Source organism: Aulonocara sp. 'chitande type north' Nkhata Bay, linkage group LG8 (genome assembly GCF_057382095.1).
Source record: "Aulonocara sp. 'chitande type north' Nkhata Bay isolate Kocher_YH1m ecotype deep benthic linkage group LG8, A_spYH_male_GT1.1, whole genome shotgun sequence".
NCBI lineage: Eukaryota > Metazoa > Chordata > Actinopteri > Cichliformes > Cichlidae > Aulonocara > Aulonocara sp. 'chitande type north' Nkhata Bay.
In genome coordinates this window covers 26,076,169-26,089,189 of record NC_141351.1, presented here as the reverse complement: position 1 = coordinate 26,089,189, position 13,021 = coordinate 26,076,169, and the positions used below count along the sequence as shown (strand labels likewise).

The 13,021-nt window shown below is 44.6% G+C and overlaps 1 protein-coding gene across 2 annotated transcripts in view; it reads left to right on the top strand.

The window, feature by feature from the left end:
- The window catches only part of LOC147324095 (serine-rich coiled-coil domain-containing protein 2-like), a 53,689-nt gene extending 46,622 nt beyond the window's left edge, over window positions 1-7,067 (top strand). For both annotated transcript variants that reach the window (XM_086304567.1, XM_086304563.1), the window contains 2 exons: window positions 6,612-6,822; window positions 6,903-7,067. The gene's annotated coding sequence lies outside the window, so the exon portion shown is untranslated. The remainder of the gene's footprint in view (window positions 1-6,611; window positions 6,823-6,902) is intronic.
- The last annotated feature ends 5,954 nt before the right edge of the window (window positions 7,068-13,021 follow it).

Sequence of the window (13,021 nt, the reverse complement as noted above, 5' to 3'; positions counted from 1 at the left end):
GTGTTTCTGCTTGACAAACAGCAGCTCTGGGGTTCATTCTTCTTCTGTGGTTATTGAGCTTCAGTGAAGTTAAACACAGACACACACATGATGCTCTCTGTGTGTGTGTGTGTGTGGCTACAGTGATTAATTCCTCCCAGTTTGAAATCTGCAGACTCGACTTTTTCATCCAGCTGCTGAAGATTTAGGGGAAATAAAGCAGCCAAATCCTGATGGACGCTCAGCAGGAAGCTCAGCTCAGCTCGGCTCAGCTCGCCACTCTTCCTCGGAGAATGCAGCTTCATGAACCTTCATAGGGGCGGAGACAAGGTTCCACCAACCAATCATATTAAACATTAACCTGTGCCCAGTTTCTAACCTCACATTCAAACTGACATCTGTGTCCACAAACAATATCTCAGAGGAAGAATCATCCTGAGCCTCCTCATCATCACCTCTCAGCTGTAACTCAGCGTCCTGACAGCCCACTCTTCATCCTGACCTCAGTGTGTGTCCTCGTCCTTCGGCCCCTCATCATCCTCGGCTGGTTTTCAGAATCTGAATTCTGAAAAATGTTCCCATTTGTGACATTAATATAAGTGAGTGTGACAGCTGACTCCACCTACACCTGCCACACCACGACACGTGTTTGTGCACGCCCACATTAAACCATTCATACCTGACGATAACTCCCAGCTCAGAGCTCCTCCTCCCCGCTGCAGTCGCCGCATTTCAGATCCATAAAGCAGTGAAGCGGAGGACTCCTCTGCAGTCGTCCTTCAAAATAAATGATGGTAAAGTTACCTGCTGCACATCTAATGGCTTCTTCACTTCAGGGCTCAAAGCAGTAAAAGCATCTCAGAGAGAGGAGAGGGGGATTCACTCTGCCGTCGCCCTCACTAATGAACCACCTCATTAATGACTCACTAAAACCCGTCTCAGTATGCTAATAGGGTGGAGTTAGCCACGCCCCCACAGATGAAAAGGCAGAGGAAAGAAAAAGTTCAGAGAACAACTGACGTGAGCCGGCGGCCAAATACCACGAGGTCAGAGTTGAACTCTGACCTCGTGGCCCTTTGCTCTCCACACTATCATCTTCAAATAACAGTTATTATGTCCCCGAAAAGAGAACAAATGAGAGGAGCAGAGACAGTCTGCTCTACCAGGGGGGCTCTGAGGGGGTCCCAAACCTGCTCCTGTTTTGAAGCCTCACTTCCAGGGTTAACTCCGTCATCATCAACAGCAGGTCCACATCACTGAAGATGCTGCTTCAGTCCCTCTGCTGATCTGCAGCTGCTCTGACTCATGAAGAAGATTCTGAAAATCCTCCAGTTGGGGCAGGAGCTCTTCCTTGAGCCTGAGGAGGCGGGCACCGGAGCGTGAGCTGAGACGTCTGCTTCCAACTCGTCTATGAACCTCCACCGAGTGTCATTTTGTTGATCCGGTGCTGCTGGAAAAGAGCAACGTGATGATTCCTGCTTTAAAACTGGCCCTGAGATCTTTCACACAGCAGAGGCCGCTCGCTGCTTCATGATTTCCAATGTTTTCCGTCGTGTTTTAACTTTTCACTAACTTTCAAGGCCTCGCTCGGCGCAGCTGGCTGGAGGAGAGCTGGGGCGTCCCTGTAGACGGGCGCAGGAAACCCCAGAAATGACTCAGCAGCATTTGTTTGTAATAAGCAGCAATGAGCGCTGAGCAGATTTCATTAAACTCCCAGTTATTCATTAATAAGTGATCCTCACTGTGGAGCGCTATCTGCAGCTTTACTCACCTCATGATGTGCAATAACAGTTAAAGTGGATTCATTAAAAACACATTTATTCACCTCGACTCTGCAGGACACACACACACACACACACACACACACACACACACACACACTGTGGTGACGATGCTGATGTCAGCGCTGGCTTCGGACCTTCGTAATGAGCTCAGATAAGTTTAAGAGAACGATTTGTCGGAGAAATTGGCTGACGACGCTCAGGATTTAGAAACGCAGCATTTGCTGTTTCAGGAGATGAGCTGATGGGAGGACATTCATCTTTTTATCTCGCAGGAGCGATGGCAAAAACAGCATTTCCCAGAAGTCCTTGCTCCATCTGTCTCCTGCTCCGTGCAGCAGGAGTTAAGCAGGAAAAATATTCATGCAAGGAGAGAAAGCAGCTCGTGGTTTTGTCTGTTACCCTCGAGGCCGTCTGCTGGCATGCTGCATGTGCGACTGACGCCTTCAACTTCATTGTTCACGGTTAAACGGAAGTCGAAATCTTCCCTCCTCAGCCTCACAGGTCACTGCAGGGCACACCGAGGTGATGTCCTGGAGATGGGTGGGACCAATGTCCCCTATAAGCTGCGTGCGTGCTGGCGCGATCTCTGCGCACAGAAAATCTGCGTGGCGAACAAAAAAATCTAACCTGAACTGAAATTAAAATTAAGTATAGTTTTGTTGTGTGTCAGAACAATGAGGCGCCTGCTGAGTGTTACAGGTGTTACAGCAGTGACACATCTGCTGCTGTCAGGCCTGCAGGTATCAGGCTGATGTTCTCCTTCATCTCATAGTGGACACAAATTATTTTTTGTGACACAAATAATTTGTGTGGCATCAGATTTGATGCAGAACAGCTGATTGTTCTGTAAATAGTTTGAAATGTTTGTTTAAAAAACGCCTTGGCTGCATTTTTAGGTAAACAGCTGCAAAAAATGTTGTTGTTTGCATAACTCAGTTACTTTTTTGAAGAAGTAACTGTATAATTAACTGCCCAACATTGGTCATTATTTACTGTATTTGCAGACAGAGTTACAGACTCTCTCCCAGACCACAGACTCATAATACAGTCAGAGTTTTATAGAAAAGAAAATAAAAAAAAGTTATTTTTCCTTCCAATAGTGTTAACATGCTGCAGGTCATCAACAAGATTGTTTTAAATTTTCATTGTAAGTGGGCTGAAGCAGTTAATTAAAAGTCGTCTAACATAAATGCTGTAATTTGATTACTTTAATAAACATGTGACTTGGATGGATCGGATGCTGGTGTGACCACAGTGCACACGTCTGCTGTTGCTCACAGTGGTCCAAGGGACGCTCAGGGAGTTTGTGTGTTCGCTCAGACACGTGAAACATTAGAGGGGACATTGGATGGGACTCCATCTCTCTGCAGATGTTCCTCTCAGAGTTTCCAGCAGCTGCTTCGTCATAAGGTAACAAAAGTACTTTGGACCCCGGTGTGGCCCCGCCCTGTTTTTGATGCTCATGGGCTCAACCGAAGCTGTTAGCCAGCTGTGGATCTGCATACAGAGGCTCAGGAAGTCAAACCGGCCTCTCTGCATCTCCATGGTGCTGACAAACCCTCCAAACCATCATTTCTCCGCTCAGGCACAAAGCGTTCTCCTGCTGACATTTACAAGGTCAGTACACTGTGCAGTCAGTCAGCGACTGCATGCAAATGCACAGACAGCATCTCATCAAAATACATTTACAGACAGCAGGATTACCTTCTGCTCTTTGCTCCTTAAAGTCGACTCCGCTGAGTTGTGACCTCCTTCCCGCCAGCAGCGTGAAACAGCCGTGATCGGGAGCTGCGCCGTGTTGCCGGCGAACAGATCAGACCGTACGGGAAGACCAAGACGAGGAGATGAAAGCTGATCGATAAAGACCGAAGCACGGTGAAATCTGAGGGCCCAGTTTGAGCCGCTGCAGCGTGAAGTGGAAATAATGCAGAAGGCTGAGAGCAGCTGATCTGACCATTAATAACTCAGAGTCACAGAAAGATGACGAGTTATTCAGGTTTACCAAAAACTGGACACGAGGAGATTTAAAGCCGAGCTCCTTCGGCTCTAAAGTGACCAGCTTGACCTCGACTTTGAGCCATCAGGTGGTCACTGTGTGGGAGCTTGATCAAATTTGGACCAATCCTGTCACTGTTTGGACAAAAGACTTTAATAAACTTGTCTCACGATACACGCGGGACAGTCTGCCACGCATCCAGCATGTAGAGACAGGACCATCTAGCTGGGCAGGAGACGGTCGGGTGTACAGCTCGGATCCTTGGAGGACCAAGAAAGAAAGAAGTGATTCAGAGGTCAAATGCATGTAAAGGAGAGAGAGCCTTTAATCGTCTTCACTTTGTTATTTATTTGCCTTTGTGATGATTTCTCGATGTGTTCAGTAAAATGAAAAATGTACATTTCAGAAAAGTGGAGTAAATACTGAAGGAAATTAAAACATAAATATTTTATATCTAATTATAATTAATTATTATATATTTATATGATATAATTTCATATAATATTATAAATAATCATTATTTACATTGAAACTTTTGGTGTCATATTAATCAGATGTATTAATTTCTTCATTTTTCATTTTGCCTCAGCTCTCCTTAGACACTGTAAACTCTGCTGATCACAAAGAAGCTGTTACAAGATGTGCTGGAATTTTACCTTAAAGAGTGTGTGTGTGTGTGTGTGTGTGTGTGTGTGTGTGTGTGTGTGTGTGTGTGTGTGTGTGTGTGTGTGTGTGTGTGAGAACCACAGGAGGATGGCGCGTGAAAGTGATGATGAGGATGTGAAAAACATCCTGAAAATGAATCTCTGTGGTTTTAAGTTTTTATCAGAGACTTGAAGGGAATCAAATCTGGAATCATGGAAGTGAAGTGAGTCACCTCCATGTGGCTCAGTCACACTGCAGTAAACACAGGACAGCATCTTCCTTGTGAGGAGGAGTCTGACTGCAAGTAACTGTGGAGGCCAGCTGATGGTCCAGAGATGAAGGTGTTGGACCCACAACCTCCGGGAGACCACTGTCCATCGTGTCTCCAAAATCCTGGTCTGACTCAGACTGACTGCAGTCGCTCTCAGACAGGTTAGCAAAGATCTGCAAATAACTGCCGTCTGAAAACACATCGGCAACACGTTGGAGTCAGTCTGCCGATGAGCAAAAGGGACGTATGTCTTTGAAATCGACAGATTTAAATATGGTCAATTCTAGTTCCAGAAACCCAAGATGGCGATGGCCATGAAGCGAACACGTGACAGAGGCTTTCTGGTGCTTTGCTCATTAATAACTGTCAAAGCATCCATCCAGGAGCTTGCATTAAATTACCAGGAGCCACCCTGTAATGTAGGCAGCTGTCCAAACATCTGCAAACATGTCTTCAGCACAGCCTTCATCAGCTGCTGCTGCTGTTTGTAGAAGAAACAACGCGGCGTGGACGACACTGGAGGATTTTCTTCTTCAGCGTCACACACGCTAAGGCGACGGCGCCGCCACTCATCACCTCTTCGCTGTCAGCTGAAATGTCACATCAGCTGCAACGCCGCTTGATTTCCAGCTTCCATCTGTTGGGGATCAACTGAGGTGTGTGTGTGTGTGTGTGTGTGTGTGTGTGTGTGTGTGTGTGGTTATGGCCTTACTGAGACTGGTCTGTTGCTCTCAAGTCATCATTTTCAGTCTGTTTGGTGTCATGGGCTGTTTCCCAGTTCAGGCTCTGCAGCCTAAAGGCCGCATTTCAAGGCCGATTACGTCACAGCGGTGCGCCGAAGGCTGTCCCAATTCAAAGGCTGCTCGAAATGCGTCCCTCAAATGCGTCCTTCATTTCCCTGAATTTTAAGGCTGTGGCAGTGTAGACTTCGTGGCCCAACATATCCCAGAATGCATAGCGCGGAGGTGGGTGTGGATAATTTTGCCGAAAAAAAACGGCGGATGAGGGGCGGCCGAAGAGTACACTTTAAACTTTAAGTAAGTACTGAATATTATGTCACTTATTTATGTGCAAATGTTTAATAACGAAGAACATTAAACATTGCTGTTGGCCACATGTCGGCAAAGTCATGTGACATTAGTGACGCTTGTACTAACTTGGTTTTAAAGCCTTTACTTTAAAACAGTGGTTCTTAACCTGGGTTCAATCGAACCCTTGGGGTTCGGCGAGTCGGTCTCAGGGGTTCGGCAGAGCCTCCACCGTGACATGCACGGCTCATTTTGTGCACCAGTAAAAACATATCTATGTCTTGAATTTGAAAAAAATCCTATTTTATTTTTCAGTGACTGCGCATATGAAAGTGGTGGGGTTCGGTACCTCCAACAAGGTTAAGAACCACTGCTTTAAAATATACGCCGTTCAATAGCTGAGCTTAATCTCACAGAGAATGATCAAAGCTCATGTAGAAACAAACAAACACATGAACAAAAGATTTTCTCCTTCATTTCTGTCAAACACAGCTGTATGACACGTTTCCAGCTGTTAGTATCATGGTTGCTAGGCAACCTGGGCAGCGCAACGGAGGCTAGACCGTCCCATTTCACAAGCCTCGCACTTCCGGCCTTAGCGGTCTTTGAGTACGCGGCCCTTGAGGATCGTTGAGGCTGCGTACTTTAAGGCTGCAGACCCTGAATTGGGAGACAGCCACGGTCTGGGTGTGTGGCTGTAAAATTCCACTGAAGGTCTGGACCTCCCTGGTATCCACCCATGGGCAGGGCCTACAGCCTCCCTCACCTGAAGCTGATTGAGGCAATCAGGTTGGTTGCTGATGCTGCTTCCTCGCCAGTTCGTCCACTACCCTATGTTGGTAACCAGGCCTCATGCTTCATGTCTATGAATCTCAAGTGCTCTACTAACCTTGCATCTTGTGTTCTAGTTACTCCTGGAAATTCCATCACACTGAACCTCTCGTCTTGGAAATCTGGTTAACCCGCCTGCTTTCAGAATCATCTCCTTGCCTCACCTGCCTGCCCTCCTGCCCTTACACCACCTCGGGCCCTTCACCGCTCAGGACAGCTGTCACACACCACCAAAACCACCTGGACCGCACCACCTCTCCTTCAACGCTTCCATCTCCCACCTGCACAGTAAGACGAATATTTTCATAGCTTCCACCCTCTCCAGAACTCCTTGGCTACCGCTCTAACACTGCTCTCCTCTCTTCCAGTACGTACCTAATCACCAGCAGCTGCCGTTGCTTTCTTGGACCTGTCCCCTTGCTTATCCTTCTCCCCTGGCCAAGACCCTCACGCCCCATGTGTCAAGCTTTAAGTCAAGTACTATCATAAACGTCATTTTTGTGCTAGTTAATAAACCTTTGTTAAACCCCTTCCTCAGCCTCCGCTTTGGGTTTCCTGCACGTTGATTTTTGGTGCTCGGCCTCCAGCCGTTTTGTGACATTTGAAACTAAATTCTGATCATTTCCAAATATAAACCAAGATCTTTAAAATGAGGCAAAGGTTCAAACAGGACATGAAACAGCGTCTCTGAGCTCTTAAAATAGAGTTCGCCTATTTTGTGTGTGTGTGTGTGTGTGTGTGTGTGTGTGTGTGTGTGTGTGTGTGTGTGTGTGTGTGTGTGTGTGTGTGTTGATGTCGATGTAATGCAGGCAGCCTCTGATAACCAGTGACATCTGAGGCCCCGTGGATGAGATCGTGCTGGTTCTGCATGTCCCAGCGGGTCTCTTTGTTTGAGTCCAGTTCAGACTGGTTTATATGAGCTTTACCCAGCGAGTGCCCTGTAGGTGAATTAGAGACGAACAGGAAGTGAACAGGTGCAGTTTTCATGAGCAAACATGGCGGCTGGAGGAACGGAGCGGGCGCTTCAGATGACCTGTCGGAGTAAAACCTCGACCCTGTAATGGCCCGCATTACATTACACAGGTGTTCCTAATAAAGTGGTCAGTGTGTGAACAATATGTCAGTACTTTAGAGGCATTAAAGATTTACAGAAGATCGAATTCAAGTTTTAATAATTGAAGGAAACCCCACATACTGCTATTAAAGAGGGAGGTGAACTTGTTATATACAAGCAGCATTTTTACAGTTTTTAAATTTTAATTTATGATTTCATCCTAATAAAACAAATGGCTTCCTTGATATTAAACATCTGGCTCCAGGTGTTCATAGATTACCACCATGGTGTGTAATCAGTGCGATTGTGGCGACCTGGAGTAAACGTTCACGAGTATCTTAAGGACTGCGACACGACAGCGAGCATGTTCAATCCACCTTAAACACTTTCATCCATTAATAAACATAAACTGGGGAGCTTACAACAAACAGAAGAAGCAGATGTTCTTCCAGCTGTGAGACGTTCAGAGGTCAGCTGTGGGTTTAACACCACTATCCAAACACATCAGCAGGTTACATGTTCACAATTAACATGTACATGATCTGGGATCAGTCCTGTTGATGTTCTCATGAATAGACGGATGGCGGTAACGTCGCTGGGAATTATGGGATGGAATTATTTCCTCTCTTTTCCTGAAGGATGGTCCAGCGTGTCCTTGAGCGTCAGGGTCAGTCAGGATGCACGGTGGCGTGTACTACCTGAACACAGAGCGCCTCGCTCAGGTTTTATGGTAACGCTCGCATCACATGACAATACTGTCTCTCGTCCCTGAGCCCGAGCTGAACCAATCAGCTTCTCCCTGTGTGTAAACACATTCCTGGTATATTAAATAGTGAAGCTTTTGCATGTTTGCGGCACATCGTTTCTATGGCGCCGTGCTGGTTATTGAACAGAACTGAATCTACCGTGAAGTATTCCCAGTACTACATTTCTCCTCCATTTATGGAATTCAGGATCCGGTAACATCCCAGGAGGAACAGAAAATCTCTCGGGACCCCAAAACCAACAGGAAGTCCAGTGTTTGGAGTTCAGTGTGATTTTTGGCACAGTTCTCGGCACTTTCTGGCTTTATGCTTAAAAAACCTCCTAGAGAACCAATCAGACTTCCTGTTTGTTCAGTCTAAGGCCGTCTGTGACGGGGTGGCTCATTCCCGTGCTTTAAATCTTAAACTTAGCCGAAGGCCAAACGATAACCGAAGCCGACTCTCACTCGCACAGTAGGTGTGCAGAGCTTCCGGCGTCTTTGCCGAGCGCGAGGGGGAAACATCGATTGACAAACTTAATTACACATCTGCAGAACTGGAATAAAACTGAAAACAGCTTTTCGTCTGAGAAATAACCAGCAATCATCCTCTCAGCAGACGTGTGGAAAACATCAACACTCGAGTTTCCTCTCGTTTCCTTTCATCAGCAGGTGAAATCGGCTCCATCATCACAGCGAGAGCCTTTAACTGCGCCTCGGTGCGCCACGTTTAATGCTTTTTTGTCCACATATCAAATCAAAGGCTCGTTATTGGATTAATCATTACGAGTCTACTACTTCCTTTTCCTTATGTGCCAATAAATTTCTCGTTGTTGTGTCCTGCTGGAGAAAACAAGAAATCTGAAGACATTAGTTTGAGGTTTCATTCATTAAAACAGACATTTTAATTTCTGTTGCAGTTTAATTAATGACATTTCCATTATTGATGGAATTACAAAGCAAGTAAACAAAAAGCTCCAGAAGGAATCGATCGTCTGCACTGAAAAAAGAACACGTTGGATTTACTACATTCAGTCGAGGACGTTGTTTCACGCAGATGTTTTGCTTTGGCAGCAACTTAAACAACTTTTAATCAAATCAAAATCAAAGTGTAATCAGCACAACATATTCATATCCAATAACCCTGTGAAGTTTGTGCTGATAACATGTGACCGAAACATGTTTAGATAAAGTCATTTGAGCTTTTCGAATATTTTAATCCTTCATATTCTGTCACTTTATTCCAACACTGTTCATTCACGTTTACTCTAATTCTACTTGGTCACTTAAAAACGACATTATCTTCGTATTACATAATGTTCAACAAAGTCTGGTTGACATCAAAGTTTAATGGATTTATGACGACTTCCACTGCATCCATCCTCCTCACTTCCAACATAAATGAAGACAGAAACTAAACAGCAGTGACGTTTGCAGGGTTACTGAAGTTGGGCTAGCTGGTATATAATGATGTGCTACGTGATTGCTAGCGACACAGCTATGTTAGCATAAACAGTGAAGCTGGAGGATGAATGCTAACTTCTTTCCACTCGATAAAAGTTAACGTGAGGGTTCCTGATTGTTAGAGACAAATGCAATCGCATGGCAGGATGCTGTAAACGGACCAAACTTCAGTCAGGAGAACAACTGAGATAATCCATCCACAATACGAGGTTAGTCATTCATATACTGCTGCTGGGGCTGCAGTTACATCGTAAGGGTTTAAACACTGAGCTTTAAAATGAACAGTGGTAACAAAAACAGGTCGACAGGGATCACGGACTGTTTTTAGGGGCTCGTTCAGATTAAATAGAACCAGATACAGAAAATTAAAACATGTTAAAAACACAAAAGCCTTATTAAACTCAGAGCAGTTTGGACCCAGATGCAGGGTTCATGCGTCATCACTTAAAGACTGGATTAGCCCAACCCCAATAACTGCGTGACCGTGGGAGCAAACCAGAGAGAACCCACTGTAAAGTAGCTGGATTGTGGATTTGAACCCAAGATCATCTTGCTGTGAGGCAACAGTGTGAACCACTGCACTGTCAATCCAGATTTAACAAAAGTAGGAAAGCTATGATTTCAAGCCCTTAACAGGTCAACACTAGCATACACATGTGTGCCCCTGATAACTGCTGTGATTTCCCTGTGGGTCGAAATCTCCTGTGATCTTGTGAATTTCGTGAGTCCAGGTAACCACTCTAACTAGATCATATCAGGTCATCTCAACAAGAACGAAATAAGTTGATGAATTTCCTGCAGATTAAATTACGTTCATCATGGAAACAAGAAATTATGTGGTTCAAATTACAAGTCAGACTTTTTAAATGTAACAACCTCCCAATGTCCTTGTTTTGAGGTTTTGTCCCAGGAATGATGTGATCGAGCAGATCAGAGTGCCCCTGCTTGTTCCTGCTGCTCTTCATCACAGACATTAAACCGCTGCAGTTGTCTGACTGATACATCTCATGATCCTGATGCTGCAGTGATGAACACAGAGCAGAGTTTGGACTGTGACAGCTGCGGTTCTTAAACAGAGCTGAACATGTCACGTGGATATTTGTAGTTATGAGATTACAGGGACTTGAAGTGACCTCCTGTGGGCTTTGCCTGTGACGTGGAAAGTTTTAAAAGCAGATCAAATTTTGCATTGCTTCATTAAATATATTAAAGTTACTGTGATTCATGACTGTGAGGAGCTCAGGTCTGAACAGATCTGGTTGATTTTATGTGAACCAAAGACTTCAGTTTAACATGTTCACTGTAAAATATTTAAACATTTATTATATGACAGATTTAGTTTTTCTGATCAGCTGACTGAATAAAAACACCGGAGGATTTCATCATGGACAGTTTTCCTCCTAAAAACAGAGACTTTAGTAACAGGAAACTCTCGTTTCCCATTCTTCCTGTTTGTTTGAACGCAGCAGCACACCTGTGCAGGTGTGCCACATTAATCTGAGCTCTGTGGAGACAGGAAAGTAAAAGTTCCTTCACAGCTTCTGATGGTGTCTACGGTCTGTCTCATAAACCTGGCTGTGACCAGCGTGATGAAGAGTGTGCTGATGAAGGTGATGATGTCATAAAGGTAAGAAGCTGCTGTTCTTCATGTTTTAAAAGCATCTCGTTCAGCTGACGATGGCTTGGAGTGTCTCGGCTGTTTGCTCCATCTGCTTTCTTATTAACTGTGTGGACATTTACACACACACACACACACACACACATACACACACACACACACACACACACACACACACACACACACTAGGGCTGGGTATCGTCACTCATTTCTAGAATCGATTCGTTTCTGATTCACAAGGTGCCGAATCGATTTGATCCACGATTCGATTTAATTCGATTCGATTCAATTCGATTTGAATCTGGGAAATTTTGACAGTCAGAAATATTATAATTCAGATCATGCATCAGTACATTTATATATTTTTGTATCTATAAAAAGGAAGCTGACACTTGCGAGACTTTATCACAGGTGTGAGCATCACAGCAGAGGCCTTTGTGTCAAAGTAACTGAAGATAAAACACAGAAAAACATGAAGGAGATTTTCCAGGCCTGGATTTTATAAAGATATTCTGCAGTAGATCAAAAACGAAAGAAAACCATTAATGAACACATGAACGTTACCTGATGCTGCTGACGTGAAGCAGAGCAAAGTTACAGAGGTTTTATTAGAGACACAGCGTTTTGCAATTTTGCATCATTTTAAAAAGTGTAAATTTGTTCAGTATTGAACGGCAGAAGTTAGGTTTTCTTTTCAGAAGTAAGTAAAAGGAAAAAAAACAGCGGCTGACAGGCTGTAAACAACAGTGGACTTGTGCGTAACAAGCAAGCGAATAATGAAGAAAACAGAGAGAGAGAGAGAGAGAGAGAGAGAGAGAGCTGTGCATGAAGTGTGATTTTATCCTGGTGGAAGCAAAACAGCAAAAGTCAGAGTGAATTCATGTTTGTGTGAAGCGTAGTTTGGATCTTCTTTTGCTGCTGGTTCGGTCAATATTGTTTGGAGAGAGATCAAACCTGCAGCTTCAGAATCAGCACAAGAAGGGCGTGAACACAAAGCTCGACCCGCCGACACATCAGAATCAGCGACCGTGTCCGTGCCGTCGGTGAGAAAGTCACATCTCACTGATTCTGATGCGTTGGTGCTTTGTGTTCACGTCTTTGTGCAGAAGCCGTGTTCCTGCTCTCATTTACTGTTTTAGCTGTTTGGTGATTGTTGAAATTTTGTGAGGTTTAACCTGAGATTCTGGCGTTTCGGGCAAAATAAATTTATATTAAAAAATCGATTCAGGATTTGAATGAATCGATATCACGTTATCCAAGCCAGGATCGATTTTAGTCGATAAATCGATCATCAAAACCCAGCCCTAACACACACATACACACACACACACACAGAGTTCTGTGGGTGTATAGTGAGAGTAGTGAGTGGTGGGGTTGGAGGGCTTCTGCTGCACACACACCTCCACACTCGCTGTTTGTTGGACCAAATTTTAACAATAAATGTGGCAAACTGATGAAAATGTTGTGATGATGCAGCTCTGCCTCCTTTGAAATGAGTTCAGTAACTAATCAACGTGTAAAGCTGATCGTTCACGTGTCAGGTGAAGCCTCGTTTCTTTTTGTGAGCTGGGCACACACACAGACCGAGGGTTTCATTGTGTCTAATGAA